This window comes from Ochlerotatus camptorhynchus, unplaced genomic scaffold (genome assembly GCF_037179485.1).
Source record: "Ochlerotatus camptorhynchus isolate MF236.1 unplaced genomic scaffold, CSIRO-AGI_Acam_v1.1 ptg000185l, whole genome shotgun sequence".
In the NCBI taxonomy this organism is placed as follows: domain Eukaryota; kingdom Metazoa; phylum Arthropoda; class Insecta; order Diptera; family Culicidae; genus Ochlerotatus; species Ochlerotatus camptorhynchus.
The window spans coordinates 2489101-2514476 of NW_027040675.1; the positions used below are offsets into that span (position 1 = coordinate 2489101).

The 25376-nt window shown below is 41.5% G+C and overlaps 1 protein-coding gene and 1 pseudogene across 4 annotated transcripts in view; both read left to right on the top strand.

Moving 5' to 3' along the window:
* Positions 1 to 25376, top strand: part of RhoGAP100F (Rho GTPase activating protein at 100F) — a 314040-nt gene that overhangs the window by 91771 nt on the left and 196893 nt on the right. The gene's annotated exons all lie outside the window — the stretch shown is intronic.
* Positions 8518 to 12617, top strand: LOC135702119 (uncharacterized; annotated as a pseudogene).

Sequence of the window (25376 nt, forward strand, 5' to 3'; positions counted from 1 at the left end):
AGTTTCAGTCGTGTGATTGCCACAATGTGTGCAGTTTTCGTCCGGTACTCTCTGCATCACGAACAATAGTTTTCGGTGCACGATTTTCCCATTCACGAGCAGGTAGAGTTTTGATCGCTGCGTTGAAGATAGCTGCTTTACTGCAATGTTCCACCACGTGCGTGGCCAGTCGTTTCCCGGATTGTTTTGTTCCACCTTTGGTCGTTCAGTTTGCTTGACGAAATGCTGATGGATTTGATCGGCAGAGGGGTTATTTTCAATTTGGAGGGGAATGTGGGATAAGTTTGACAAGATCAACGTGACGTCGGGAAGGTCTATTGATATTGCTGGGCGGGGATTATCATGGAAAAGAAGGGATCTATAATAGGGAAGGGAATCTATCTCCTGCAGGTGTCGATTTATTGCGAGTGACTTACACTTTAGCGCTGGAAGTTGCAGCTTCAGGCCTCCATCATCTCTGCCCCGAGTAAGCTGCATCATCGGTACGCGGGCGATCATTCCTCTCCAACGGAAGGCACCAATCGTTGATGTGATTTTCGCAGTGTGTACACCAAGTGGTGGCAGTATGGACGAAAGATACCAAACCTTGGATGTGCCAAATGTATTAAGCATGATCACCTTCTGATGCAGTGTCAGCTTGCGCAGCGATTGCAGCCAGATTTGATGCGCGAACTTCCCCACGATCGCATTCCAGTTTGTCGTTGTCATTAACCTATAGAGTTTGCGAAAACAACACCCAAGATTTTGACAACATTGGCTGTTTGAAGCCAGTGAGTGTTGATTTCGTTTCCTTCGCAGAAACCTACGTTGATGGCAACAGTTTTTGCGCCGGCGTCAATCTCAAAGCGGGTGAACAGTCCATTCATCACTTCGATTTGCTCAGCCGATGTTACGATTACGGTGATGTCATCCGCATACGCTACCAGCAGATCGTTTCCACACGCTTGTTCCAGTCTGTACATAAGAGGATGGAGGTACAGCACGAAGAGATGCATGGATAACGGGTCCCCTTGCCGTACGGAGCGTTGGATCTCGAGCGAACGAGAGAGATGCCCATTGATCAGCAGGCGAGATGTAGATCGGCTAGCAATACGCGAGAGTAGAGCGATGAGTTCTGGGTTGAATCCGAGCGAGCACATGGTATCGAATAGAAACGAGTGCCGGACCCGATCGAACGCATGATCTAGGTCAAAACTGACGAGCTTCCCTGCACGACGATGATGACGGAGACTGGCTATGCGATCTTTGAGGGCCAGAGTGGCTTGGAAAATGTTTCGCTCTGAGTTCGAACATTTCTGGTTTTGGAACTCCGCAACGTTTTCGTCGGTCAGAAGGTGAGGCCGAAGAGACCAGAACCCACGGCCAGGCTCCTGTCCAAGATGGGGAAGGCAAATTCGGAGTGTCAACGCTTTGTGGTCGGTGAATGAGCACATGCGTGTGTGCTGCTCGAAGGTGGTGTCGCAGTTCACCGCTCACGTAGATGCGATCGAGACGTGATTGTGCGTTCCGATTGACGTACGTGAATCCTGTCTCGCGTGGACACCGTTTTTCCCACACGTCGTGAAGCTGCAATTGTTGCACAGCTGATCTAAGGGTAGGGCTCGTGTTCGGGCTACTCGAATCACATGCACGAAGTACGCAATTGAAAACGCCGCCCAGGATGACATGCCTAGTGCGATGACGGAGGTAGTAAGCAAGCGTTCCATTGAAGAAATCCTCCCGAGTTGCACGTTGTGAGGAGCCGGAGGGAGCGTAGATATTACAAATCGTCGTGTCTTGTACTCTCAGAGCAAGCAGTCGACCATCCAGACTTTTCTCAACGTGAGAGACCTGGATATGTTCCTTCAGTGCAATCGCCGTTCCTCTTCTCGTGTGGTCCACATTTGAGAAAACGATGAAGCCAGGCAAGGAGAGCTGTTCGTTTTCTACTTCTTGCAGACACACAATATCGAGGCTTTGGCTGTTGATGAAGTTCCGTAGCGCGTTTAGTTTTGTTGGACTCGTGATGGTGCCGATGTTGATCGACGAGATATTATACGACGTGAGAGCCATTTATGGGTGGGAATCCTCATCCTTCTCCATATCATCGTCGTCCCGACGAGGTTTTTTGCCCACTGGACGTCCTCTGCTTCGTCTGCTGCTCGTGGATGTGGAGGATTCATCGGTTTCGTTCCCGTTGCCACTTTTGCTCTGCGATCGCGGTGTATTTTCTGGTTTTTTAAATACATCGACCCACGACACGACAGCTTGCGGTGGATTTAGGAATGATGGCAACCAATTGGGTGTTCGTTGTGTTTGTGGGCATAACGACACAGCACCCACTGTAGGCAGGCTGTTTGTGTTCGTTTTCGAGCCTGAGGATTCACCCTGGCTCGTGCGTTTCGGCAGTTCGGGAAAAACGTCCAACGATACCGCTGGTGGAGCGGTGGATTTTTGACCGAACGGTTTCGTGCTTGGTGGTTTCGCACCAGCTGGTTTTTTCGGTTGATGACCGGTTGTTGACCTATAACTCTGTCCAGTTTGCTTCGTCACGTTTGCGTAGCTTTTCTGAAACAGTAGTTTCTTGTTCTGGACACATGATATGCCAGTGTGTGCGTGCTCTTTGCAGTGCCGGCAGGATTGCAGCTGCCCCTTGTACACCACGAACGCTTGCTCTCCGTCGATGATGACCCACGAGTCGATGTTCGGCTGCACTAACATACGGACAGACCATATACCGAGCGGTATGCCTTCGCATTCGTTGTTTTCACTCCGCCGAACGCGAACGTACGACCTTCTCTTCAGACCTTCGGGGAGGTCGTAAACCTTCACCTCAACACTACCGTCTTCCAACGTAATTCGAAGCTTGTGTTTCTTCCCCTCACACTCCACTTCATGTTTTCCATCATGTTAGTCAACAACTTTTTGTGCAAGCGCCAAGTCACTGACTTTGATAAACGCACATGCTCCACCTCTGTGGCACTGTAGTCTTTTGATATCTTCCCTTTTCACACCGAGAGCCGACCGACAAAATCCATAAAGTTTTTCGACCGATGGCTTGATGGTGAAGTTCGAATAATCGAGTTTAAAAGTGTTTTCTCGCCTCATCGCGGAACACTTTACCACGCGACGCGGCACACCGTATCCAACCGTAAATGCTTCACTTGTGATAAGCGCAATCGAAAAAAAAAACGTCTGCACGTCTCAGAAGCTGAGCGATAGCTGTACATTCAACGTGAGATAGTTTCTTGAGCACCGCTCTTCGAACGTATCGATTAGGTGCTGAAGCCGCAAGCAATCGGCGAAGCTACGAGCAATCACATAGATCTTCACATCATCCGCGTAGAACGATCGGCAACCAGTTGGGAGGATCAGTCCGGCCTCATTCACAAAAATCGAGAATAGCAATGGTTGCAAGTTGCTACCTTGAGGAACACCGGAGCTGTTTGTAAAATAGTCCGATTGCTCTGATCCGATTCTAACACAAAGTTCCCGATTGGTCAGATAGGACTTGAACCAACGAGTTTAACCCGAGGATACACCGAGTTTTTCAAGTTTAGCTAGCAGTATCGAGTGGTCTACCCGGTCGAATGCAGCCTTAAGATCTGTATATACAACGTCCACCTGCGCTCCAGCTTCCATACTCCGAAGACATAAAGAAATGAACGGAGCTAGATTTGTTGAAACTGATCTCTTGGGATAAAAACCGTGTTGGTCAGGAGAAAAGTAATTTCTGCAGCTAGAGAATAATGCGTCGTTGATGATGATTTCGAAAACTTTAGAGCAGGCACTGAGTGATGTGATCCCTCGGTAATTTTCGACGTTTCTCCTTTCTTGTAGATCGGGAACTTGAATGACGATTTCCAACGCGTAGGGAACTCCCCCTGCTGTAATGAAATATTGAACAGCTTCGAATGCGATGTTGTAAGCTCTGAACAGCATCGCTTCAGGATGTCACGGAATCTCTGATGCAGCGTCTCGCGTGCCAAATGAAAATCAAATAAGGAAGCAACACGATTGAAACCTCTTTGTAGCCCATTGATAGCACCATACGAACTGTAGTTTGTACGACGAAATGGTATCCTCAGCATTGCGTTGTTACGGAGTGCTCGTGGTTGAACTTTGACGTCGATTTGTTGTAGAATAGAAGGACAATCGACAAATGTCTGCCACAAACAGGGCCCTTGTCGTATCTCTTCGACTCCACAAAGGATCCAGATGAATTAATTGGCACCAACTTTCATAGCTTGGAAGGCGATGAAGATCCCTCCAAGGCAATCGCCGAAGGGCAAACCAGATGAATCGTCGTTGAATAGACTCTACTCTTTGTACACTGTTTTGGTAATTGCGATTCCATACAGGGCAGCAGTATTCTAACACCGACCGGACGAGGGAGCAGTAAAGCGACTTCGAACAGTAGATGTCCGTGAAACTTTTAGCTATCCTGAAAATAAAGCCAAGCGTTCTGGATACCTTGTCGATCACGTACGAGATATGCTGCCTGTATGTGAGTTGACAATCTAAGATGACTCCCAGATCCTTAATGTGATTCACACGATGTACGTCAACGCCTTCTAGGATAAAACTAAATGCAATTGGATGTTTCTTCCGTGAGTTCAGTTGGCACCAGGCGGTTCAGTTGGCACCAATTAGCAAAAGCGTTGTGTTGGAGTTGGAGAAGATGGCAGTCAGCGATGGCTCGGATTCGAAGATAGATTTTCATGTCGTCTGCGAACGACAGTCATGGACCGTCGAGGACGAAATTGACGCCGTAGAAATACACAAGAAATATCAACGGACCGAGGTGGCTACCTTGCGGAATACCCGAAGTGGCAGGGACTGGGACTTTGAGGCATATTTGAGATTATATGCTTGAACATTTGTTTTGAATTAAATCGTGATTCTAAGGATTCAAAAACATTCGAGGTTCTAAGGCATATATTTCGTCATTCCGACCATTTCTTAGATCTTAGATCTGAGTCATAACTTTCGCTTGAGGGTTCATTGAATTCCAATAAATATCTCCTCTAAGATACTAATTCTTATGCATTTATTCTTATCTATTCTAACGCTGGTATTTTCTCTCTCTACTTTCAGGTAAGAACTACTCTATTGACATATCCTCATCAGTAAGTGAGTAAATAAAAATAATAAAAAAAATATGACTCAGGCAAACACTTGTAACAAATAAAATATTCCTCATTGTGGTAGCACTTCTTGGATAACAGTTCATACCAGGGCACCGGAGTCGGAGTTGTATCAAACAACCAACTCCGACTCCGATGAAGACTTTCAAATCTTATTTTTTAATCTGTTGATTTAGTTAGCTTCAAATATTTCATTAATTCGTTTTAATTTGGTTCGGGAAACTCAGCTTGAGATTGGTTTCCCTTTTGGCAGTCATACATATAAAACTGAATTTCTCTCTGTATGTCCGACCCTTAAGACTCGGAAACTACTGAACCGATCGGCGTGAAAACTTGTATGCAGGGGTTTTTGAGGCCGGGAAAGGTTCTTATGATGGTTCTAGAACCCTCCTCCATCGGTAAGGGGGGCTCCCATACAAATGAAACAGAAAAATATAGCATGCTTTTTTGAATCGCCGCATAAACTCAAACTAATATTGAATGCCGAGCAAAGCCAGGCACACTCAGCTAGTTTTATAATTATTGAAATTCGAGAACGCAGTGAACAACCATGCGTTCCCATTAGTTTAACCACTTCAGAGTTTAGCAATGTAATGGAAAATTATCTGCCAGGGAGCACAAATCCATTTCTGTCTGCTCTTTAATCAGAACCATTCGGTCCGGACATTCCACCGGAGGCGGGGGCCATAACACCGCGGGAGTGATAAAAGATAATTGTGATAATTTTCAATATCAGAGTTAAATAAAATGGCATCCTTCCGCATGGTGGCGGCGGCGGCGTCACATTATGGACTGCCCAGCTCTGAAATCAGCAAGCACGCAAATCCCTCCAGAGGCAGTCGTCGTAAAATGTGCTGTCCGTTTCCTGATGAAACAGATAGGAATAAAAATGGTACGAATAGTATCGCATTGAGAAGGGGTTTACAGGACAGGGTTAGACAGACAGTCCTCCACAAGCGTTCAGAAGAAGGGTACTAAATTAATTTCTGCTGAAATCATCACTCTCGTCGTCGGCTCGGCGGAATGTGTTTAATCTTCTTTCTGCCTTCGGAGCAAAACAGCGTGAACAATTCAGCGACTTGATGCGATCATGACGGAGCTGTAAACAGTCTGTCAAGCGACCAAGTTTTACTACCCAACCCGTCATGCCAATTACTTCCGACAATCTCTGCTGCCACAGGTTTCATCATAATTTTCGATTTCACGAAATGAAAAGCATTTTGGAAATGAATGTAATATTACACGAATGGGTTGAACGAGTTGGCCAAGTCGTAGTCACCCCTCGGTGTCAACTTGGTAAACAAAGCAAATCAGTGTGCGCTGAACAAAAATGTCTCAGATTATATCCAACTTGTGAAAGATGAGAAAGTTAATGTTCAGGATACTACATATGCTCTCGATACTTTTCAAAGCTCCAATCGATTTGCCTGAATACCATGGTAATTTAGGCATATCGATTGAAACTTTGAAAAGTATCGAGAACATAAAGGATGTCCCACATCAAATTGCGTCACGGAAAAAAATCGCTGCAGAAAATTACCCATTGGGTATTTTCTCATGAAAATTTGGGTAGAAGTAGTTTAGAGTGTATTGTTTACACTGTATTTTTATCGCTGTCAGTTTTTCGAAAGTTAAAAAAAATGGCGTCACCCGAAAAGCAACGTCGCAAATTGATTTTGCGCAAGCACCTGGAAAATCCTCAACTCTCTCATCGGGATATGGGAAAAGAACTCGGAATCGTGCAGTCAACGGTGAGTCGTGGGATTAAACGTCACTATGAAACTCTGAGCATCAAACGGAAGGAGAAATGCGGTTAGAATGAATGTTCTATTAGTGATCAGGATCACAAGCGTGTCGTGAAAGCGTTTAAGCGGAATCCCAATGCTTCGGTCAGGGATGTGGCCAAAAAAGTTGAATCTGTCCAAGTCTTTCGTTCAGAGAGCCAAGGACCGGGAGGGACTGCATACGTACAAAGTGCAGAAGGCTCCAAATCGTGACGAACGGCAAAATACGGTGGGAAAGTTACGGGCCCGGAAACTGTACACCCAGATGCTGACGAAGCCTCTTTGTATCATCATGGATGATGAGACTTACGTCAAGGTGGACTTCCGGCAGCTTTCGGGGCTACTGTTCTATGAGATGGATAATAACTAGGTAGGTCATGACTTTTCTTACACAGTTCCTGTCAGTTGGTGAAAGGTCATTTTTGTATTCAGCTGCTGCACGGGTACGTTGAACAATAATTAGCTGCACCATGGGTAGGGTTACCATATCAAAAACTTGAAAAAGAGTACATTTCATTTAAGGTTTGGAGATTAAGGAGGACAATGATTCCTTTTCTTAACATTAAAGGAGGACAATGAGTTTTTATCAAACGTTTTAATATATGTGCGCTTTCACAAAATTCATGATTTGCAAAGATTCAATTGAGAGTGTTCATAACTTGTAGTCGTTACCAATTCAATTCATCTTCTCTTTGAAATTCTGAAAAATGCATCAAACTAGCCTTCATAATTTATTTTTGATCGCTGATTTGCATGAAAACTACAGCTTTACAGCCTACAAACCACCCCAATTTTTATTATGTTCAAAAATCAGGATACATGTCATCGCTGATTGAAACCAACATGGAACATCTAAGCAACCTGTTAATTTTACCATTGATTCAGCATATGACTCTAAGGCCGCTGCCATAGTGGGAGCAAAGAGGCGCGCTTAGCGTTCTACAGGGATGCCATTCTCCCCAGTGTAAGCAGGGTGATGAGTTGAAAAGACACCTCGCACTATGACAAAAGCAAACTGGCCCGAGAGATCTTTATTTTCTTTCACTTTCTATCGCTTCTCCCACTTCGCAAACAAATACAGTTTCTGACCTCGCACCTCCACCAGTCCAACACATCGGAGCGTATGAGTGATCACTAGGGAGCACCGTAGAGAGTTCGTTTGCTTCACCGGGGAGAATCACCCCGGTGAGGACTTTGGTTGTTAGTTTGTTGATAAGAAGAAGAGGAGACAACTGGCTTCTTACTCTTTTATCTCTATTTCTATCTCTATCTCTATCTTACGCATTTCAAATCGGCCAATTACGAGCTGGTTCGCGTTTGACAGAAAAGTGGTTTGTTTTCGCCCCCGCATTGTCTTCTCTTTCTCTTAGGTTTGTTGCATACAAAGATTTTTTAAAGCTTACTTTTTCTTTTAATGTACAGTATGTAGTCAATTATTTTAAAATTTGGTGTACACTTTTGGAAATGCGAATAAGGGAAGTGCATCAGCGCACCATTATTAAAATTTGCTTCAGTTAAGTCGACAGACAGACATGGGACAGAGATCAATTAAGATCACAGCGGGAGTTCCACAAGGCTCCATCCTTGGTCCAACGCTCTGGACCGGGATGTACAACGGCGTTCTAACCCTGAAGCTGCCCAAAGGAGTTGAGATCGTTGGCTTTGCGGACGACGTCGTCTTGACGGTAACAGGTGAGACGCTGGAAGTGGTGCAAGTGCTGGCGACAGAGGCAATCGACATGATTGGTTACTGGATGCAAGGAGCGAAGCTGTAGATAGTCCATCATAAAACGGAAGTTCTATTGGACAGACATGCCATAACCTCAAAGAGGAAGACAGCGAGTGCTACAGGCGGAAAGAAGCCGGAACGGTAGATGGACACCTAGACTATTAAAAAGATGAACCAGCCTCTGGCTGAAGGTCTCGCTAATAAAGATAACCTAACCTAACCACGTAGACTATTTAGTACAGATTTTTTCGACCTGGGTGAACAGAAAACACGGAGACGTCAACTTCCACCTACCGCAGTTCTTGTCTGGCCAGGGCTGCTTCAGGAAGTATTTGCATCGGTTCGGACACGCAGTGTCACCCCTCTGTTCGGAGTGTGGCAACGTGGATGAAACGCCGGTGCATGTGGTCTTCAACTGACAAAGGTTCGAGGCAGTGCGAAAGGAGATGCCCGTCCTTAACGGGAGAATGTCGTCGATGAAATGCGTCAAGAGGAAGGCACTTGGAATGCCGTTAGCAGCTGCAGCGAAAATGGAGAAAAAAGCAGCGATCTAGCAACACCAGAACACCCGAAGAATATTGACGAGATGCCGCTTCAAGCTGAATACCGTGACTAAAGAGCCTGAATTTATAAAGAGGCGACATCTAATCCATTTGACAGGTCTTCTGCTCGATTGGAATGACTTTTCCTGTGACTTTGACAGATAATCGATTGTTCCAATTTTGACACGTCATCTCTTCATAAATTCAGGCTCTTTAACCGTGACCACTTTTAATGTTTTTTTTTCCATTTGCCCTGCAAAACACAACATTCACAACGACCTTTTCGGTACCGTCCTCACACCGCACATTTTTCTTCGTAAAAACTTCTCAATATGTCCCCTTGTATACGTTTTTCAGCTATTTTATTGATGTTTTCACTCACTCACGTCAAGCTCTGCCGGAATTTTTGGAGAAACAATAACGCATTTGCGCTGCCCTCTTTCTCACGGAAGTGAGTGTATAAACAGACAATCAGTGAACTGTCAACATTCTCACTCTCTCGTGCTGTGTCTAAAAATCTCTCCAGTGGTGCCAGGAAAAATCTCCGAGAAGACAAGCAGAGATTCACCCGAGAGTATGATATCTCTTGCACCCAGGTGATTCTCGCCAGAGAATTTTCAACTCTGGCGTTCTATACAAAAGAATTCCTATTATTGATATTATTCCTCACATTCCATTCCACGATTCGCGTGCCTCTTCGCTCTCAGTATGGTAGCGGCCTAAACAAATCAAGCGTAACTATTCAAGTCAACGTATCTGCTTTTGTAAACAATCTCTTCAATCGACGATTTGTCTTAACTGCTAACTCACCCACACAAACAAACAACATCGTCAGGTAGAAGACACTTTCGCCTACTAGCTGGTGTTGTTAGTTTCTGTGAGTGAGCTTGCAGTTGCCACAAATCGGCGATTGAAGTGATTATTTACAAAATCAGATAAGTCGATTTGAATAGTTATGCTAGAAAGGGGCTAGTATAAGAGAGAAGTGGATTCAAAACAAACTGCTTTGGCAACCTATGACTAGTTGATTTCTAGCAACACTGCCAATGCAATCAAGATAGGCGCTGCTCGATTGGCTCTGGCTTTGACAGTTCGTTTGGCTCAAAACCAGCCAGTCCGCTCCTCTCTTATACTAGACCCTCTCTAGTTATGCTTGAAATACCTAAAATCCCATAGAACCAGAACGTCAAAATCGAACACATGTTGGATTCAATCTGTGTGGCTGTGTTCCATTTGGTGAATTTTAACTTAAATTTTACAGATAGAAAATTTTCAAATAAACCTGCTATTGTACCAGACTTATTTCTGGCAGACCAGGAATCAATTTTGACAAACACATCGAAAATCACACGATCAACAACAGAGAGATTTTCGAGCATTATAATTTATTTTCGAAATGTCAAATTTATGTAAAAATTCAGAAAAATGGAACACATCCAAAGACTGTTTTCCATTTGATGAATTTTCACTGACACTTGGAAAATCGTCCAATTTTTGAGGAATTGTTTGTCAAAATTGATTCCTGGTTTGTCTGAAATAAGCCTGGTAGAATAGCAGGATAATTTGAAAATTTTTCACCTGTCAAATAAAAGTTAAAATTCACCAACGCTTTTTGAAAACAATTGTATGAATATGTTACTGGAAAAAATTCAAGGATTAAAAAGGAGGACATTTCTGGGAAAAAGGAGGATGTTGAAAAATTATTGAAAAAGGAGGACATGTCCCTAGACATGTCCTCCTTTAGGATACCATACGATAACCCTAACCGTGGGTGATTTGCCCATAACTAATATCGGCGGATTTTCACATTTCTGGTGATCCTGCCAGGAACCTGGAATCTTGGAGACCACCGATAGGTAATAAAGGGCAAATCACCCACTTGCAAGGAAAATTGGAAATTTGAACGCGGCCGTTCTGAGAAAACGAGTGAGGACGGATTTTTGCAGGTGTGACGCCGGTCAAGCCCAGCAAAAAGAAGAAATCGGAAAAGAAACGGATTGCTCTGGTCACGCAAAGACGAGGATGCAAAAATGAAAACACTAGCTTCTCGGAAACTTGCATCCTCTATCCCCAGATTCCGGTCCAGTATCTGTGGGATTTGTTCGAGAACTGCAATGGGCACGGTGATTGGACAGATCTGTTGCTAGAAGATACAGTGGATAATTTGTAAGCCGGTGTGGTTGGCGGCTTACTCGCGTTTGAATGTGATTGCAATGAAACAATGGTATCGCAAGTGCCTTCCGGTGATCCCTCCGGTAGTGGTGGTGGTGGAGGAGGGTTACGAAATCGATCGGTCTACCGTCAGCTCGAAATCACCCCGGAACACAACGAAAACAAAAGACAAAGCGGAAGATTTGCAAAACGATCCCGAAGTGCTGGAGGTGACGTTGGGAATTAATCTCATAAGCCAGCTACACGCCACTTTCAAGGATAAGCATGGCTCGGGTGCCATCTTCTTAGACGAACTAACCAATGAACGAACAAAGGTTTTCATGGCTACCGAAATGGCAGAACAGTTGTATTTGTCGCTCTTGGATTCCATGTACAGCTGCAGGGGGAAAACAAGATTTTATGAAAAAAGATGCTCGATTGGCACAGCAAATGGAAGCGAAGGAAAAGTATCCCGTTTTGCTCAAAAAGACCATCGAGGATTCCCCCAACCTGAAAGACATTATGGAAATGGAGTACGCCCTAACGGCGTACCGAAGCGAAATCAACGGCTGGGCTAAGCAAGCTCCGCAAGATCTGGCCTCGCATATGACTCGTCAAAAGCTAGCCGAAATGTATCCTGTAAATGTAATGTATTGACGAGATTGTCCTGGCAGAAATCCTACATGCCCACAAATTCAGCGACACTATAACCGTCCTAAACAATTCCATTCCGGAAGTGCTGAGAAACCAAATCGCCCGCGAACTGGAAGCCCTTATGACGCGAGCAGAAGCCGAAAAACAGAAACCACCTCCTTCGTCCTCAACGTCGCCGCCTCCAACGGTCGAGCAGGTACCGTCATCCAGCGAAGACGACATCAATCTTCACCTGAAAACGGCCGAAGAATGCCGCAATATGTCCCAGGACCACCAGGAACTGAAAAACGAATGCCACGAGAAGGCACGGAATGCCATTCAGCGGGGCATGGCCGGAATGGCCGAGTACTATGGCCAGGTTGCCCGGCTTCATCGAACCAAAATCGATATGTACAGCAGTAAGTCCTCGAATGCCATCATGCAGGTGCACAAGCTGACGCTGAACCATGTGGACGTGTTGGATTTGCACTATCTACACTGGGAGGAAGCGCTGCAGTGTTTAGAGATTTTCCTAACAGAGCACGCCAGAAAGCTGACCCACCGGACGCAGCAGTTCAAAGAACTGTTCATCATCATGTTCTGCGGGACCTGGGATGGAGGTAACAGGAAGCGATGGATCAAGATTCAGTAATTCATTATCATTAATTATTGTTTAAAAATACTTTTTATAACTTTTATACCAAAGGAGAGGGAAGATATGAGATGGATAATAACTAGGTAGGTCATGAATTTTCTTACACATTTCCTGTCAGTTGGTGAATGGTCATTTTTGGATTCAGCTGTTGCACGGGTAAGTTGAACAATAACAATAACTAATATCGGCGGATTTTCACATGTTCTTCATCGTCCAGCACAAGTTTGATGTTCCGGAGGCAGTAAGGAAGCAGAAACTTTCAAAGTTTGCCAAGAAATACACGATTTGGCAAGTGATCTGCTCATGTGGCAAACGGAGTGCGCCGTTCGTGACTACCGGGACTGTAAACGGGGAGATCTACCTCAAGGAGTATCTACAGAAGCGTCTGCTTCTTCTGTTGACGCAACACGAGCGCCCCACGATCTTCTGGCCGGATCTAGCTTCGTGCCACTATTCAAATGTTGTCGTGGAGAGTGTTACGAAGCCAACGGGATCTTTTTCGTACGGTTGACTTTTCACTCAGATTGCAATAAATCCTATCTATTTCCTTCTTTAAATAACAGTTCAAATTTGGTCCGAAAATCATGACGTCGGACCTAGGTTACAAGCATTGAAGAAACAAAGCCCTTTTGCACTTTGCAGTTGGTTAATAACATTAATTCTAGATAAACATTTCAAAAGGTCCTATCTGCATTGATCGATTCTCTTCATCGACTTTCTCTTTCGTCAATATTTCAGCTGCAAAACCTTTCCCTGTTGTATTTGACGTTTTGGACGCTAGATAAGGACCTCCTTTATCAAACTATGTGGTAGAATTAGCGCGAAATCTGTTTGCATAGCAGTGGTTATTAAAAGAGAAAGTCGATGAAAAGAATTGATCAAAGCAGATAGGACCATTTGAAATGTTCATCGAGAATTTGACGATTTTTTAAGTTGTATTGCTAGCTAATAACTTTCATTCTTGGCGTGACTCTTATTATACACCGACTCTACATTGCATATGCAAAATCGCGCGCAACACGAGAAAAGGGCCTATCGTTGTTGATCGATTCTCTTCATCGACTTTCTCTTTGGTTTGCCACGGCAACATGAACGAATTTCTCGCTAAGCTCGCAGCACAGTTCAATAGAAGATGTTGTTAGCTTGCACCCAAAGCAACACACTGGATGGGAGATTCATTTGCAGTCGGGTTAGAGAAAATCGCGAAAGAGAAAATCGATGAAGAGAATCGATCAACAATGCTAGGCCCTTTTCTCGTGTTGCGCGAGAAATGACGTTTGAGCAATTTTTAATTTGCACGGCGTGCAGATTAGCGGTGTTCAAATAAAAAACTGTCAGATTACCGGTGGTCTATGGTATTAAGAAAAGGATTTTTTTCCGCATTTTCTATTGTAAATTATTGAATACTTTCTAATCACATTTGGATGAGTAAGACAATTGATTTTAAAATAAAATTACGAACTGTATTCAAATTTCCCTACCCGGAACGGTTTCACTCTTGAGTTGACAAGGGTTTCGAACAACATTTAAAAACAAAGTAGGAAACGGAACCGTGCCAACTGCGATTCAAACTTGATGATGATTTTGTGAGCTGTTGGATCCGCAACGCATTGACGTGTCAAAATGACTGGATTTGTGTCGGTTGGTGGACCGAGGTGGGATGACATGGGTCGCAAATGCAATGTTTACAAATGTTCCTCGGAAAATGGGGTTGTTTTTTGTTTGGGCCATTTGCATTGATTTAAACAAGAGACTTTTGAAAAGACTGAAATGTCTTGACAACCCGTAGCTTTCGGTTTGATTTAATTGAATTTAACGGCACAGAAACACAAACACCTTTTCAAATCGTCCATGAACCGTTGTCAGCTGCTTCTTGTTGCTGACCAATTACTTCGAGACCGTGCATTAATTATGTCACAGAAAATTGAGGGAAAATTTTTCAACGTCACTCTCACCCCTTTTATCATGTTTTTTTTCCTATACCTAATGCTTGTCCCAGAATCTTACCTTTACTCGTCGTCACGTTCTGAACATATTTTTTATTGTTGGGTGACAGTTTTTCGACCCCCACACGTCGCTCCCGTTTCGAGAAAATCCATATTCAGCGATTCCATAGACAAAAGTTAGAGTGGATCTTGGAAGTTTGTATCAATGGGTAATTTTGTTCCTTATCGAAAAATATTCGACGTAGGACTACGACTTTGTGAACCATACTGGGGTGCAAATAAAAAAAAAATCGTGTAACGAAATAGTGTCAGGTTTTAAACGCTTAATATTTCGCTATTTATGGAAGGAATTCAACTCTTTTCACACCATTTGACTTAGAACTGATGTAAGATTTGTTTGGTATAAACCTTATGTTAGTTTATCATTAGGAAAGTATTGAAAATTGATGAAACTATTTGGCCGCAATCTACCAATTTCGTGCTTGTTTGCTATGATTATGGATAGAACATTCAGTTTATGTGTGGATATAGCAGTGGTCGCATCGTTAGATACCGTAAATAAACCATAGACAATCTGTATGGCAAGCTGGTGCTATAATAACTTCCCAGCCCATTTATTCGAAAAATCCACATTAATGAGATAGATTACTTGAGTAGGAAATCAATTTGGGAAGGCATTTTTGTCCAGCATCCATTTGTCCATTTGTGTTTTGGCAATTTGTATGGAAAAATAGTGAGTTTTCATGGACTTTAACGGCAAATAACTCACCAATACTGGCAGAAGTCAAAAATCATCTACTCTAGTTCCTCATTAAAAAAAATCGACTGCACTTGTTGATAGTTTATCGAAGATTGCTTTTATCAATCAAATTTAACTTAGCCTAAACTGTAGGAATTTGAAGTCATTATGTGTTTGCTAGCCAATCAGCGATCGAAAAGGGAGAGAAATGATCGAGAGAGAAACCACGCTGCGGCTTTTCCACGTTGCATGTTGCATGGTGACAACGCCGCTTGGAAACAGGCATAGTGCATTGGCTTGGTAATTGGATCCTTTCTTCGGAAATTGATTATGCAGTACCTCGACACTTATTGTAGGGTCGATGACTGACGACGATTAGGGAATCTTGACTCAGCAGGTCGCAACAAATGCAATCTGTTGGAAATGAACAGAATTTTATGGCGTGCAGATGCCACAAATCACTCGACGGGTGTCGACTACCTGACTACCAGGGAATTTCATTCAAATTCAGGAAAATATTTCTTAATCAGAGAATATTACTTAAAAGTATGACTGACCTAGGTAGTTTCCGAGTAAGTTTCATACAATTTAATTATAGGTGTAGATTGAGGATGGTAATGTATTTCAAATGTTAAATTTTAAAGAGAGTTGCGAGCTTATGGTTGCTAAGTTGAGCAGAAATTACTTTTATGATCTGCAAAAAACCACTGGGTTTTGACACATCCCTCAGTTGAACTGTGATCGTTGGTAAAAAGTAATTGAAATCTTTTAGTAGACGCTAGACGTTGTTGGTTGTGACAAAATTTAACCTCCTACTAATCTAGTAGGTTAGTATGTATTCGAGCAAATGCTATACCTAATTGACTCTGCCATAATTTAACCTCTAAGTAGATTGGTGCGTCTCTTGATGGAAACTGAATTTAGTTGTGTCCAACAAATATCAAACCTTTGTCATGTTGGAGTGCCGTTAAGTAAATACAACAATGGTGAAAGGTTAAGAAAAAAGGATGTTTTTTTAAATACTTGTAGGTCTAGTTTCTTATCGTGTGATTACCAGCTTGATAAGCTCGGTGAACGATATGAATTTAGGATAATGGTCTTGATAGATGAATTTTTGATTGTTTTGAGTTGCACGGTTATGATTGAATAATGATTCAAAGATACGTAGACAAGCAAAGCAGTCAAGGTGCGTAGGGTGGCATTATTGAGTATTCTAGATCTTTAAATGCCTAAAAGCCAGGTTACGTCTGAAAATCAGCTTCTTAGTAAGTTTTTGCATTGAATTTAATTAAGTTTCTAAAATGGACGAGTTTTAACTTCTTAGAGTAACTCATTGAAAGTTATTCTAAAAGTCACAATATGCGTCACAGTTACATTTTTGATAGTCGAGCTTTAAAGTGGCCGGATAGAATCGAAATGCATTCGTCAGAGGACAATCGTTACAAATTGAGAGTAGTGGAGGAAGCGAAGGACATAAGTGGATCAGTATTAAAATACTGATCATTTGTGATGTAACAGCGGTTGTCAGAAAAGGCAACATAAAGTGTACCTCCCCTCGATCAGCTAATTCGATAGATGCTATTGTTTCTGTGGCCACTGTTCGTTTTTTACAACTCGGCAAATTCTCTATTTAACTCCGTTTGAAGCATACATATTCTCATTAAGAGCGTTAGGCTCACCTGGGCCAACATTTTCAGATTTGTGCAAGCATTATGCGATTGCTGTTGAGATGGAAGTAACTTACGAGATATTTGAGGTGGAAGCGCTTTTCATAAAGTTCAAACCAGCGGAACCCGGTCGCGAAGTAGCGTATTTTCCTGAAGGATTTTCTTGCTGAGCTGCGTCTCGACTCGTGCTCAAGGAATACATGTTATAACGGGCTTAAAGACAAGTGTTTCAAATGCTAGATGAAGGGGAACCAGATCAATTTCTACCTTTAGCGTAAAATCCGCAAACAGTCAGAAAAGTAACTCCTAATGGTGAGAAATTGCCATATGTAGCATTGGGTAAATCCAGGTAAAAAACGCATCATGAACTAGATGAAAATATTATGGTTAGTAAGCAAGTAGTTTTTGTTTATTGATATCAAGATGGTTACGGTTACAGTTTTTTTTTCACACAGCGCTATTAGTGGTTACTGCTTGAACTGATTTTCTGGTGCTTGTTTCGTTCAAAAGTTGTGAATTAACAAAAAATTGCATAGTTTTCTAAACTTGAATTTTCTTTTAAAACGACTGGAAAATCACGGAATATCAGTTGTCACTAAGTGAGTAAAATTTTCAGCGATTTTCCTTAAAACGTACATGGATATGAGGACAATTTTATGTTTTTAAGGTTATGAGTATACTGAGACTAAGTAATATGTTTGTCGATTTTCGTCATATCTAAGCAGATTTTTTAGGAAAAGTGTACTCAGTCAGTGTTTCTTCGTGAAACACTGTGAAATGTTGCGGTCTTCATCAAAGTTGATCAGATGAATAAGGCCTATTAGATGGTGCTCTAACATGATAATAAAGATATCAAAACATTGTTTGGTTAAATCGTAAGTAGTTAACTCTTAAAGTGACATGAATTAGAAATAGCAATTGAATTAATTGATTACTAATCGTAAAGGTTACAAGCATTAAATCGGGAGAGGAAAGATTAAAGAGGATAAGCAGTGACATCTGAAGGAAAATTAACGCAAAAGCATGGTAACATGATTAATAAATCCATGTGCCCCTTGCATCTTTATCAGAATAAAAACTATTCAAACTGTTAATTGAAATTTGAAACTAATCATGAAAAATGGGTAAGGGTGAGTTAGTGTTACGTAATTTTGTGAGGGAGGGTCAAGTTATATTTATTGTTACACAGGAAGGGTGGGGTTCCAAAACACAGATTTTCAAAGCTACGTAGTTTGTGTACCGCACCTAAAGTCTACGGATCTGATCGGCCTCAAAACAAGAATCTTGGAATCTTTAAAGTTTTACTATGACCAAGAAACATAAAAATTTAGCTAGAATTTAAAATCTTGACGTTTATCCCATCTCCTAGAACTTTTGAAACTAGACTTATTCCCGAAATGAGGGTTTTTCAGTCCTGGAAGATTATTTTTTTAAGTTTTAATATCAATACGCTATATTAATTACCACCATCGTGGAAACCCGGTAATCTGACCGCTCTTAATCTGAACACCTTTTATTTTGAACTCCGGTAATTTGCACGCAATGCGATCTAAAAATTGTTCAAACGTCATGCAAGCACTTGGAATAGAGTAAAGCAATATGGAACGATGCGAAACGGAACGCAGAATCAAAACAAAACAGCAAATGTTACCCGAAATTAGCTATTCTGATGGTCGCTATAAGTTTAAATAAAAAATGAACCCCGTTAATATGCACGATGTGTCGTTCAGATTAACGGGGGTCCACGGTATACATATTTGTCAGAAACTGGAAACCACCATCTTGGATTCTAAAGTGGCGTCAATCATCGATCTCCGGCCTCTACACGTCATTTCCATTCCAAAAATACCAATACTGTAGGGTATTTGACAGTTTTCAAAACCTGGAAGCCGCCATCTTGGATTTTAAAATGGAGGCAATCATCGATTTCTGGTCCAAAAATTCCAATATTGTAGGGTTTATTACAGTTTTTCCAAAACCGGTGGTCACCATCTTGATTTTAGAAAATCGGGAGCCACCATGTTGGATTCCAAAATGGCATTAATTATCGATTTCCGGTCTCTACATGTCGTTTCCGTTTCGAAAATACCAATATTGTAAGGATTTGACAGTTTCGAAAATGGCAGCAATCATCGATTTTCGGTTTCTACTCGTCGTTTTAAAACCGATGCACGATGTGTCGTTCAGATTAACGGGGGTCCACGGTATACATATTTGTCAGAAACTGGAAACCGCCATCTTGGATTCTAAAGTGGCGTCAATCATCGATCTCCGGCCTCTACACGTCATTTCCATTCCAAAAATACCAATACTGTAGGGTATTTGACAGTTTTCAAAACCTGGAAGCCGCCATCTTGGATTTTAAAATGGAGGCAATCAATCTGGTCCAAAAATTCCAATATTGAAGGGTTTATTCAATGGGGACGCCTCTATCTACGCTGCAGGAAAGATTGTGTTGGGCTGTGGCTAGCTGCTCGCACGCTGAGCAAAAAAAAATGATGCGCGATGCAAATAGATGCGAGAAATGCAAGAAGATTTTTCGAAGATTGATTCGCTAGTGTGGGATTTTTTGAGCATCTTAAATTGAGATTTAGATGTGTCACCCCCCTCGGGTTTATTACAGTTTTTCAAAAACCGGTAGTCGCCATCTTGATTTTAGAAAATCGGAAGCCACCACATTGGATTCCAAAATGGAATTTATTATCAATTTCCGGTCTCTACATGTTGTTTCCGTTTAGAAAATACCAATATTGTAAGGCATTTAACAGTTTCGAAAACGGTAGCAATCATCGGTTTTCGGTTTCTACTCGTCGTTTCCTTTCCAAAATTACCCATATTGTTGAAGGGTTCTCCAAAGCCGGAAATCGTCATCTTGGATTTTAGATAACCAGAATCCGTCACTTTGGATTCCAAAATATTGACAATCATCGATTTCCGGCCTGTTTACGCCTCCCTTAACTCAGTCGGTAAAGGCACAGCTACAAAGCCAAGACCATGCTGGAGGTGGCTGGGTACAATTCCCAATCCGATCTAAGATTTTTTCGGGTTGGAAAGTTTTTCAGTTTCCCTGGGCATAGAGTATATTCGACAGTGAGCATGCATAAGGGCCTATACGCGATGATCGATTCTCTTCGTCGATTTTCTCTTTTGTTAATAACTCGCTAGATTTAACGTTTTTCGGTGCGTTTGCTGTTGATTTTGATAGCCAATACAACCTGTTACTACTCTGCCTTGAAAAATTCTAGAAAAATGTTTCGCTTAGCTGTAGCAATGCAAAGAGAAAATCGATGAAGAGAATCGATCATCACGTATTCGCCCTTATGCATGCTCACTGTCGATATGATTGTACTTGCCACACAATCATACTAAGGCAAAAATAGTACAAGCATTGAAAGCTGTCAATTAATAACTGTGGAAGTGCATCTACACACTTAGAAAAATTAATGTAAATTTAGGTGCTCTGAGACTGACATATACGAGTGTCAATTTTTCAGTCAATGACATGTTTGTTTACGTCTCATCCTCTATGTCTAAGTGTGTAGAACACTAAGTTGAGAGCACACAATAAGTTAATATGCGATAAGAAATAAGCTTGGAATACGAGGAAGAAGAAGAAGAAGAAGAAGAAGAAGAAGAAGAAGAAGAAGAAGAAGAAGAAGACATGGTGTTTCCGTTTTGAAAATACCAATATTGTACGGTGTTCGAAAGTTTTTGTTTTTAAATCGCCATCTTGGATTCCTTAATGGTGTCAATCATCGATTTCCAGGCTTTGCACGTCGTTTTCGTTCCGAAAATATCCATTTTATATGGTATTTGAGTTTTTCAGAAACCGGAAGTCGCCATCTTTGATCAAAGAAATCTGGAAGCCGTCATCTTGGATGCCAAAGTAGTGTCAATCAACGATTTTCGGCCTCTACACGTCGTTTCCTATCCGAAAACACCTATATTATAGGGTATTTGACAGTTTTTTTAAAAACCAGCCGCCATATCGGATTCCAAAATGGCATCAATCATCGATTTTTGGTCTCTACACGTCGTTTGCGTTCCAAAAATACCCATATTGTAGGCTATTTGATTAGTTTTTAAAATCTGAAAGTTGCCATCTTGGATTTTTGAAAATCAATATATTACATTAGTGTACTAGAGTACTTCAGTATTTTATAGTGCACTACATTCTAGCAACAATCAATACGAAACTAACGATTTTAAATTGGCTCACTACTTGACTAGCCTATTGGTCCCAAGCAAATCGATTAACGTACCCCATTCTAGTATAAATTCCAGTACTACACTATGTTTGTTTTGATTCGCTATGAAAGTTTGACAGATAAAATGAGGAGTTCGTGGATTTTCCTATGTTTCGAGGGGTGCATCGATTAGCTTGGAAACGAAGATAGTACCAGAGCTGAGCCAAAAAGTTGAGCTCGTTTCTTCGGGACCTTCTGGTCTTAGAGTTACCTCTATGATTATACTTTCCATTTGAGTTTACCATGTTCCACTTTCCAAAAGCAAAAAAAAAACAGGAAGAAGAAGAAGCAAAAGCGTAACCGACGAACTTAGGCGTTTATTAATATATTAGATAGATCAGTGTTTCTCAATCTATGGGTCGCGGGCTGCTCTTAGGTGGGTCGCAGAAATTTAGACTACTTGGTCAGAAGTATTGTAAATTTGCTTGAACTAATTTAAATCTCTGCTCACATAAATATGTTGGAGTTTCACAATAATTTACGAATTCCATTGCCATTTAAGCGATTGGGTTATTTTATTTGGCGTTCTGTCAATAAATTTTAGGACTATTCTGGTGTTGCCAGGCCATTTTGGAGATTTAGAGCTCATTTTGACATTTAGAAGTCATTTTGGAAAGTTCAATTTTGACTTTATTGGGTCATTTAAGATTTAGCGTCTTAAAGACCATTATGACGATTCGAAATTTTTATGAAAACGCTGTCGTTTTCAGGATAATTATAAGAGCAGTCAGCCTATTTTAGGAGTTTTAAGGTCATTTTTGAGCTTTTTAAAATTTTTTTGGTAATACTAAGCCTATTTTTAAATTGAATATTATTTTGAGAGTTTTCCGGATGTTCTAATCGCATTTTAAGGTTATTTTTGTAATGTTGTTCCATGTTTAGTTGTAATACTTCTTTGTTGTTTTATGGCTACTCATGCTTTATGATTACTTTTATGTGTGTTCAGACCTTTGTTGCACATTTCAGGCCATTTTGGACTGATTTTGCGGTTTAGCGTAATTTTGTCGGTTTAACTTGTTTGGAAATTTTCACTATTTCGTCGTTTGGAGCTATTTGGAAGTTTTAATGCCAAGTGGTTTTCGGGTTTCAGGCTTACTTTTTATTATTGGTGGATCGCGAGCTTATGGAATCTCTCAAAGCGGGTCACAATCAGGGGTTGAAACTGTTGACGTTTTTTTATTACACTCGCTTCGTTGACATGCGCGACAGTCTATTTTTATTCGTACTCTCATGCTCTACCGTCGTGTAAGATAAATTAATAAACATATAAAGTATCCTTTCGATTTTGGCAACACGTTCTCAGTATATTTAAATTGCTTGTGCTCTGCAGTTATATTATTAAATTCTGTTTAATAATTTTCTTAGATTTTCAGTAAAATTGTGGAGCTTTAAACGTCACCTGCAGGCCTGTTCTGCGAGTAGTATGGCTCTCTGTCGCTAGTAGGGTGACGGTGGTCGCCTCGTGTGAGGTGACTCTTCATTTGATTGCACGGAGAGTCACCCCACTAGTGCGTGACTTTTGTTGACTCATTGGTGGTGGAGATTCGCACGACTCGCGGAATAGGTCAGATGATAAGATTTGCATTTATTAAAGATTTTGAAAAGCTAAGAACAAACATTAAATGCAAAGGGGAGGGATGGGACCACCAGGGCACCGGATTGTAGCGATTTGGATGGGGAGAGTGGAATTGCCAACTCCCTGTCATTAACATTTCGTGAATTGACGGCGGGCTCTTCTCCCCACTCATTGGACGTTCTCTCGTATGATGGCTTGTTCTACATCGGGTAGTAGGATTTTATCATTGGAAGGCGATTCTCCTGATCCCGCGGATTGCGCGTAAGTGTATCTGCTTACGGGTCCACCCCTCCGTTTTTGGCCCTTCTTACAATGGTAAATTGAATACAACCAGGTATCGTACTTGATCAAGTCATACTTGGAGGATGATCCACTGTCTAATGGCTGTGCCTTGCAGCAATGAGTGGTATCCTTTACATCACATCACATCACATCACTCTCATGCTCTACCGTCGTCTTGCTTACACAACACAAACGGTAGAACAACATTCGAGCAAAAAGAAAATTTTCAAATAACTATCATATGACATGTGTGATTTTGTGCTAATTCCTCAATTTGGTGTTAATTAAACCATTTCTGTTCAGAAGTGTTATTACTAGGGCATCATTGCTTGCTATTTTCAGAATTCACACAAGCACAACATCAGCAGCTCTTATTATGAGAAAAACTAAAGTACATACATTCGTGACAGTCTTCGGCAACAGAGCCTGTCATATGACATTTTAGTTTGGTACTGTAATTTGATAGCTTGTTTTGCAAGTGTCGCAAGCAAAGACAGTCGATTATCACAGAAAATATGTCGACTACGGTGACCACTTACAAGACTGGTCACAATAGGCCTTTTTAATGGGAACTAAACGATCGATTCAACCTCTGGTGGTGAATAGGAGAACGTCAAAAAGAGTGTTGTGAGTAGAAATGTTTGCCTTGAGACATAGGAAACGGAACACTTTTTTACTTTTCCTGGTAAATTGATTCATCTGAGATGCTCGAGAACTTAATCTACGGTTGAAAAATTTAATTCTGTAACGTTTTTGCAAAGATCCTGCTGATGTTGTGGAACATTTTTGTTGAGAAAAATTGAAAATTAGAAAAGTTCCTTAGTGGTTATAATCTTCCGGATTTCTTGTGTGTGAATAGTTAAGGTGCAAATCAGTTCAGATCTGTGGAAAATCATACAATAAGACAATTACCGATAGAAATTGGCAAGATGTTGAATGAAAAATGCTGTAATTAGCGCTGTGAAAAATAGTTATTCTGATGTAAACAAACGGTTTGGTTGACGTTTCTTCTCGAACTCGCGTGGCGCACTCTACGTTGGTGGTGCATTAAAAAGGCGTATTAAGAAAAGTTTGAGAACCGCTGAGCAGTGTTGGCAAAATCATCAATCAAATAATATTTTTCCGCTCTCATACGCTCTCAATATCACGCGTGATATTGGAACAAAATATCATGCTTGATATTGATTTTACAAGCTCCTTTGATATTGCGAGACTATTCACAATGTGCAAAAAATCAAGCTGAGAGCTGACTCGACACAAAAATGATTCCGTTCCACATCGTTTTCTTAGAAAGAGAAAGTATAATTTGCTATCTCTTTTTACTCTTCAGCGATGGCAGACACGAAGGGACTGCTGCCAGCCGTTATGGAAGTTTCGGTTGCATCCGGGTGTAAAGCAAAAATCATTAAACTCAATCTCAGTCCGCATCGTGCTCTCTTGCCGTGCGGATCTATTTGCTTTTTGCTTAAGGAAGTATTACTACTACCTAAAGCTACAACAAATTTAAACAGCACTTTACAGTGCTCAACCTGTAAAAATTTTCTACCTTGTTCAACTCCTCTTATTCCTCTTCGATCCTTGTTTGGACCCTACCCGAGGTAATCCTTCTTGGATATCGATTTGGAAAATTCCTCTTCGATCCTTCAGATTCTTATAGTAATCTGCTTGGAAGTCGATTTGGATAAAAAAAAAAATTCTGCGCCATGGCGCCTAAACGCAAAAGAAAGGGGCAAACTCTTGACCCCCCTTCTGAAGAAATTAATTTGAGTAATCAATTTGATTTGCTCACGGATGATGAGAATGATCCATCATCCAAGAAAAATTCTAGTAAACTTTCCCGGCTTAATGCCAAGAAGGAAAAGATTCCCCCTATTGTGATAACCACTACCGATTTCCATGCTCTTCGCATGGAACTTTTGAATTTCGTGAAAGTTAAGTTTTCACTACAAATTGGACGTCGTGGTGAATGCCGTGTATTGGCTGAAACCTTGGACGGATTCAAATGTCTTCTCAAGTATCTTACTGAGAAGAAGCACAAATTTTTTACTTACGACACCAAAACTGAACGTGTGTTCAAGGTTGTCATGAAAGGACTGCCCAGTGGTGAATCCCTGGATCAGATCAAAGATGAACTGGCAAAATTACTTGGAGTTGTGCCACTCCAAGTAATCAAAATGAAAATGAAATCCCGTCCTGGCGATTCGCGCAACGGGATTTCTAATGATTTTTATTTAGTTCACTTCAAGTCTAGTGAACTAAACAACCTTAAGGCCTTAGAAAAAGCTAGCCTTATGCTCCA